The 6880-nt window shown below is 47.5% G+C and overlaps 1 pseudogene across 1 annotated transcript; it reads left to right on the plus strand.

The window, feature by feature from the left end:
- Positions 1-1769: 1769 nt before the first annotated feature.
- LOC308128238 lies at positions 1770-5494 on the plus strand (annotated as a pseudogene). The gene is made up of 4 exons: positions 1770-1865; positions 1973-2048; positions 2645-2993; positions 4668-5494. The product of its transcript is annotated as an uncharacterized misc_RNA (transcript).
- Positions 5495-6880: the final 1386 nt, after the last annotated feature.

Below are 6880 nucleotides of genomic sequence, written 5' to 3' on the forward strand. Positions count from 1 at the left end.
TCATCAAGGGCATCCTCTTCACCTCGCTTACAAAGTCCTTGTGAGGGGAGTACGTAGACATCTTCGTTCTCCTCAAGACAGGTCATGAACATCCCGAGGGGCATGTCCTATAGGAGTCGCTTCTGCTTAGCCTCGATGTCTCGCAGGTTGAGTTGGTCGAGCATGCGTCTGTAGATGGGAGTGGCTTTCATGATGGAGTCTCTACAGGAATAGACGATTTCTGTGGCTGCTGTGTAGGCATCCAGCTGATACTGAAACTAGGGGAAGCCTTTGTCAAAGAATAGCTAGAGGGTAGGCCCGATGTTTTATCGCAATCCTTTGAAGATGCTGTGGATGGTGATCTGTAAAGGACCAAAGAACAGATTCAGCCTGTTAGTGAAGTCAATTTTGTCAAGCAGTGCCAAATAATCCCCCTCTATCTCAGAATACTCCACCTGCTCCAAAAGACCTTGTCGAACAACACTGCCATCTTTCGCTTATACTTCTTGGCCTGCCTCTTCATCTTCCTCTTCTTGGCTTGTCCATCTTCCATCAGAATAATAATAAAATGTAGGAGTCGGTCATATCATCATCATCATCATCATCATCATCATCATCATCATCATCATCATCATCATCATCATCATCATCGTGGTGAATTGATGCGCGATTTTAGTTCTTATAGGTAGCTGTCGAGGTTGCTGCCATTCCCTCCGCTCTACTAGAAACTGCCAGGCTGACATCTTTTCATTGGGGAAAGCATGTTCCAGTATGGAGACATCGCCATTATCTTGCGTGCTTAGTGCTGCCGGCTGCCCATGTCTTACTGGCTGCACTATTCCTTCTTCTCTTGGCCCATGTCCTTCAGCAGCTAGTCGATACGGTTGAAATCCTCCTCCTGCTAGTTGAGCTCCAAATCACACAAATGATCGTCCAGCTATTCTTGCTGTTGTTCTTGGTCCTCAAGTATGGACTCCTCAACCAGTCGGGTCTTCCTCTTGGCCTTGCGCCCTTTCCTGCGTCTGGCTGGAGAAGAACCCTATTTCTTGTCCTGCTCAGCGTTAAGAGTGATAACCTTCTGAATGATGACCTAGAAGTTATGCCGATCGTGCTAGCTAAGCCCTTCAAAGGCAGGCTTGTGCCAAGAAAACTAGAGGAAGTATTCTTGGAGAGTGGCACTGGCTTCATTCATCTCTGGAGAGGCTTACTCTCCAAACCCATTCAGCACCTGAGAAAGCACGCAGGGCTTGATAGCTCGCATCTGGAAGGTGCTGTTAGTGGAGCCCAAGATCTTGTTGATCCTTCTGAGTCCCTTGCGTAGGGTCGAGTAGAAATGATTCTTTATCGAATTGTCAGTGCGGCCGGGCAGGTGCTTGGTGATTTCAGTCCAGCGATTGCCGTACTCCCGATGCTTAAGGAAAATGGCACGTTCTTCTTAAAGAGTCCATGGCTGTTTGCTGATGGTGGGGTCAAGATGGTTATGCCAGCGTTAGCGACACTGTTTGCCAGTGCGTTCTTGTAGCCCATACTTCTCAGTCATGCGTTGCGCAACCTCAGCCCAGCGTTTAGTGCCTAATTTTTTGACGAGGAGGACAATAGCTTCATCTTCCTAACTACTGCTTAGCATAAATACCTCTGGATCAAAGGCCCTCCGATCACTGCTCATCAATTAAAACTGACCAGAAAGTGCATTTATAATGAATTATTACAGCTACCTGTTCAAGTTCATCGTCATTGGAGACACTGGCGTTGGTAAAAGCTGTCTTGTCCTCCAGTTCATCTAAAACAAAATGAGGCTCTCTCATGACGTCACCATTGGAGTCGAGTTTGGAGCCAAGATCGTGCGAATTGATGGTAAGGACATCAAGCTACAAATCTGGGACACAGTGCTTCTTCTCACCAGGCTGGCCAATAAAACTTTCGATCCATCACGCGCTCTTACTACCGCTCGGCTATTGGCGCACTCCTTGTCTTTGACATCACTCGTCGTTAGACCTTCGATCACCTCAAGAACTGGCTGGAGGAAGTCAACCAGAACGGCAACCCCTACATGACCATCCTGCTAGTAGGCAACAAAACTGACCTTTAATCTCAGCGCAAAGTGTCGACTGCAGAGGCGAAGGAGTTCGCAGAGCTGAACCAGCTGTAGTACGTGGAGGTGAGTGCGAAGGATGCTAGCAAGGTGTAAGAAGCGTTTATTCTACCAACCCAGACGATATACCAGAAGATCGTGACAAAGCAGCTTCCAGTGGGACAAGAGAACATTGGGATAAAGGTAGGCTAGCGTCAATAGGACAAGCGACTTGACATCTCACAGCCTGAAAAGAAGGGTGGATGCTGCTCATGATGATATGATGATAATGTTGCATCTGCAGAATGAATGATTCGGATAAAAATAATGAGATCGTCTAGTTTGTAGGGAAGTTCACATTGGTTGCCTCCATCTCACTCAACCTCTATTTCTTTAGGAGGGAGGGGTTCTTCTCATCACATCGGTAGCCATCCATCCCAGTCTCTTTCAAGTAGACTCTATAAACCATGAACCTCAACGATCAGGGATACTACTCTCAATACATGAGGCTACAGACCCAACCACATTACTTCACAGCCACTGTCCGCAGATAGTGCTTTTCACACTTCAGGTCTTTCTGGGTGACCTCTAAAGCTTACAGCAAGGAAAGGGAGCATGAGGTGGCTGTCCTGTTCAAAGGCACCAACCAAACTCCAAGCCATGAGAATATCATCCATGGCGGATTGAGTGCCACCATCATCGACAACTTCTACGGGGTGGTGGCTGGCCTCACTAATGATTTCAAGCCAGTAGCAACTACCCAACTGAATGTCAGCTACAAAAAGCCTGTCAAAGTTGGAGAGTTCTATCTGCTGCGAGTCAAGGCCACCAAGAAGATGGCCGGAAGATCTTCGTGGAAGGAAGGATCGTCGACGGAGAGGGACCAGACCTGTGTGCAAAGTGATGGGCTGATGATCGGAGTGAACTGGGGATCAGGATCATGGTACACTCTGGCAGCATTTCTCAAGCCTTCCTAGAAGGTATGAACTTAATATATTGTGTGTACACTGGTCAGCTGATGTTCAGCAGTGAGAAAGAGAGCAACGGGTTTGCCACGTTAAGAAGGTGGTGGCTAGTAGGGCTAGTGCTGACACTCCCCATATCAGTTGAACTCCCCCTGCCACCAGGAATGAAATTATAGCTGCTGTCCCCTTCAATGTCAGCAGCTTCGACCCTCTCAATGTCCAAACACCTTTATCATCAAAGGCGCCATTTATCACAAAGATGCTCCTGTCCAAGAAGGTTGAAACCAACAGCCATATGAAGCAGGTATTTTGGATGAGACCAGGGTCAGCAAGTAGAGAAAGCGCAAAGATGAAAATCACGAAGAAGTAGCCGGAGGTAACCAAGAAGAGAGTCTTGCCGAAGCCATAGTTGTGAGCAGCCCAGCCCAGAACAGACAGCCCAGAGTAGACAAGATGCTGCCAGCTGCATAGAGGTAGGTGAGGAAGTGATCTGAGTAGATGGGCAGCATGAACTCCTTGTAGTTATTGTTGAAATAGATGAGTGGAACCAGCAGCAGGATGGTAACCCAATACAGTTTTTGGAAGATGGGGTCCAGCAACGGCAGCTACCACAGCTACAGCCTGTCATCCTGATTATTAGTAGAGGGGAAGTACTAATTATCAGGTAGCAGCCAGAACGCACCCCACTATCATGGCTAGACTGGCAACCAAACCCAACCAGCAGAACAGCAATGGGGACACGCATCGCCACCTCAGCACTGAACAAGTCTATACAGGCTTAGTGTCATCAGGGTTGATAATGTAGAAGTACACGATGCCAAACAAGAAATTAGCAATGGAGATGGTGAAGTTAGCCACCCCTGTGACGATGTTCTGCTGCCCCTCAAAATGCTTGAACAGGACATTGAGCAGTGGAATGACGATCAGAGAAAGATTCATCAGTGGCAGGATCACTGTCATGAATAAGAATATCTTTGCGCTGGTGGTGAAGTAAGCACCAAGCACTGACACCACTGTTGATATTGTGCAGATCCTGGCGATTGTAGTAGTGCCTAGCCATTGGTTGATCTCGATCGCGTAGAAGAAGAGTGGCGCTGAACAGAAAAAACTTATCATCAGGATCAGCGGCTTGTCTGAGGTGGAGTAGGAGGGGTCAAGTTCATGACAGTAGGAAATAAAGTATAAGGAGTTAGGGAACCAGAGCAGTGCAGCAGAAGGGCCTACCTTGGTCAGACATATTCCAAGCATAATCCAGTATCGATACTGGACAGTCTTAGGGGCTTGGCACTCCTCCTCCTCTTCCTTAAACTACATTTTAAAGGAACTTGTTATTGGTCCATCTTTTCACTGCTGATTTAAAAATTTTTGAATGCAGATCGAGGAGGAGCATGACCACTACGCACGCCTCAAGCAGCTTTAGACCCAGCTCGAGCTGCTCACCATCCAGGAAGATTATATCAAGGAGGACCAGGTCAAACTCAGGCGCTAGGAAATACGCTCGAAGGAGGAGCTCAAACGCATCCAGGCTATTCCGCTCCTGCTGGGCCACCTTCGTCGAAATGGTCGATGACATCCATGCCCTCATCTCCACCAGTTCAGGCTCTTCCCTTTTCGTCAGGGTGCTGTCCACTCTTGACCGTGAACTTCTAAAGCCGTCATCCTTCAATCGCCCTCAATCGCCACTCTAACTCTGTAGTGGACATCATGCCTCCTGACTCAGATGCGACCATCCAAATGATGCAGGTCACTGAAAAGCCTGATGTCTCATTCGCCGACATTGGAGGGCTTGACACTCAGAAGCAGGAGTTGAAAGAAGCAGTTGAGCTACCACTCACCTGTCATAACGGTACAGCAGATTGGTATTGACCCTCCTCGTGGGGTGCTGATGTATGGTCCACCTGGACTTGGCAAGACAATGATGGCCAAAGCCATTGCCAACCATACATCAGCTGCTTTCATCAGAGTGAACGGCAGCTAGTTGTACAAAAGTACCTTGGAGAGGGTCCGAGGATGGTCCGAGATGTCTTCCGACTGGCAAAAGAAAACGCCCCTTCTATCATCTTCATTGACGAAATCGATGCCATTGCAACCAGAGGTTTGACGCTCAGACTGGTGCCTGACCGAGAAGTGCAGAGGGTTCTTATTGAGCTGCTCAACCAGATGGATGGGTTCGAGCAGAGTGTCAATGTCAAGGTCATCATGGCTACTAACCGAGCAGACACTCTTGACCCTGCATTGCTGAGGCCAGGCAGGCTTGACAGAAAGGTGGAGTTCCCAACCCCAGGACAGACGTCAAAAAGGCTGATTTTCCAGACAGTGGACTGCGAAGATGAACATGGCTGAAGACTGCGACCTGTAGCAGTACGTGAGCAGGCTGACAATATAAGCTGTTCGGACATAAGCGCGATTTGTCAGTAGGCTGGGATGCAGGCAGTGCGAAAGAACCGGTACGTGGTGACTCAAAGCGACTTCGACAAGCGTACAGATCGTGATAAAGAAGACACAGAAAGACTACCTCTTCTACATCTGACATGACATGATCTGACATGATCTGATAAACTACATAAGACTTGGTTATTGATGTTCAGACAGCTTGAGTGGAGATTGACTAAGTATCCTTCCATTTAAGTTGGCTGTTCTTGATGTCTTTTTAAAGGATGGCACATCTCCGCCTCCAGTCCTACTCCCGCATCCTGCCAGCCTGCACCTGCCTACCAGCCTCTTCTAACTCCTTTTTGATGGCCTGCATCTACTTCTCTTGCTCCTCCACACCCCTTCTAAACTCAATCAGCTGTCGACTGTTCTTTTTGCCTCTACTGGATAAGAGCAGTCTTGAATTCTTTCTGGCTTGATTCGTAGTGCTGAATGTTTCTCTAGTTCTACTGTCGTAGGAAGGTCTGCACTTTTATTATGGCCTAGCTTCCTTGCATTCTTGTAAGGAGAGGGCATGCTGCAACTACTCCATGCGAATTATCAGGCTTTGGTTCTGTTGCTCTCAGTTCTGCTGTGACTAGCTGCTGCTGCTGATAATCAGTAGACAGTTACATAACCCTGACTCTCAACATCTGCAGTTACTCACGTTACTGACTGGACACCACACGATCAACTAAAGCAGCCTGGTTGAAGTCTGCCTTTGAGCCTCTGCATCCTGGATGACCTCTTACATTCGCTGATAGTTTTTCCAGAGTGAGTTGTAGCGTTTGGTTGAATGTTTAGTTTAGCAAGAAGGGAGGAAAGAGAGAGTCTAAGGTCAGTGATGATATTGTCCTTGGCAGCAAGTGCTTCAACCATTTCCTCAGGCGTGTAGCAATCATAGTGCTGCAAAGGGTAAGAGTCTATTGATAGGACTGGAATCTCCTCTTGATTGCATATGTGCTGTTTAGCTATAATACGTTTTGTTGAATAAAAGATCATTCATCTAGTATATCTATTGGTGCATCATCATCATCACCATCACACCACATCATCATCATCACCATCACACCACATCATCATCATCATCACATCACCATCATCATATCATCATCATCATCATCATCATCATCATCATCATCATCACATCATCACATCATCTCATCATCACATCATCACATCATCACATCATCACATCATCATCATCACATCATCAACATCATCACATCATCACATCATCATCATCACATCATCACATCATCATCATGCAGCTATTTGATAATGCCTTTTTAGGGGTTGTTATATTTGAATGGATAAAGGGTACGGGGTTGGGTTGGGGTTGGGGTGGGGTTGGGGTTGGGTTGGGGTTGGGTTGGGGTTGGGGTTGGGGTTGGGGTTGGGGTTGGGTTGGGGTTGGGGTTGGGGTTGGGGTTGGGGTTGGGGTTGGGGTTGG

Source organism: Lipophrys pholis (genome assembly GCF_963383615.2).
Source record: "Lipophrys pholis genome assembly, contig: SCAFFOLD_394, whole genome shotgun sequence".
NCBI lineage: Eukaryota > Metazoa > Chordata > Actinopteri > Blenniiformes > Blenniidae > Lipophrys > Lipophrys pholis.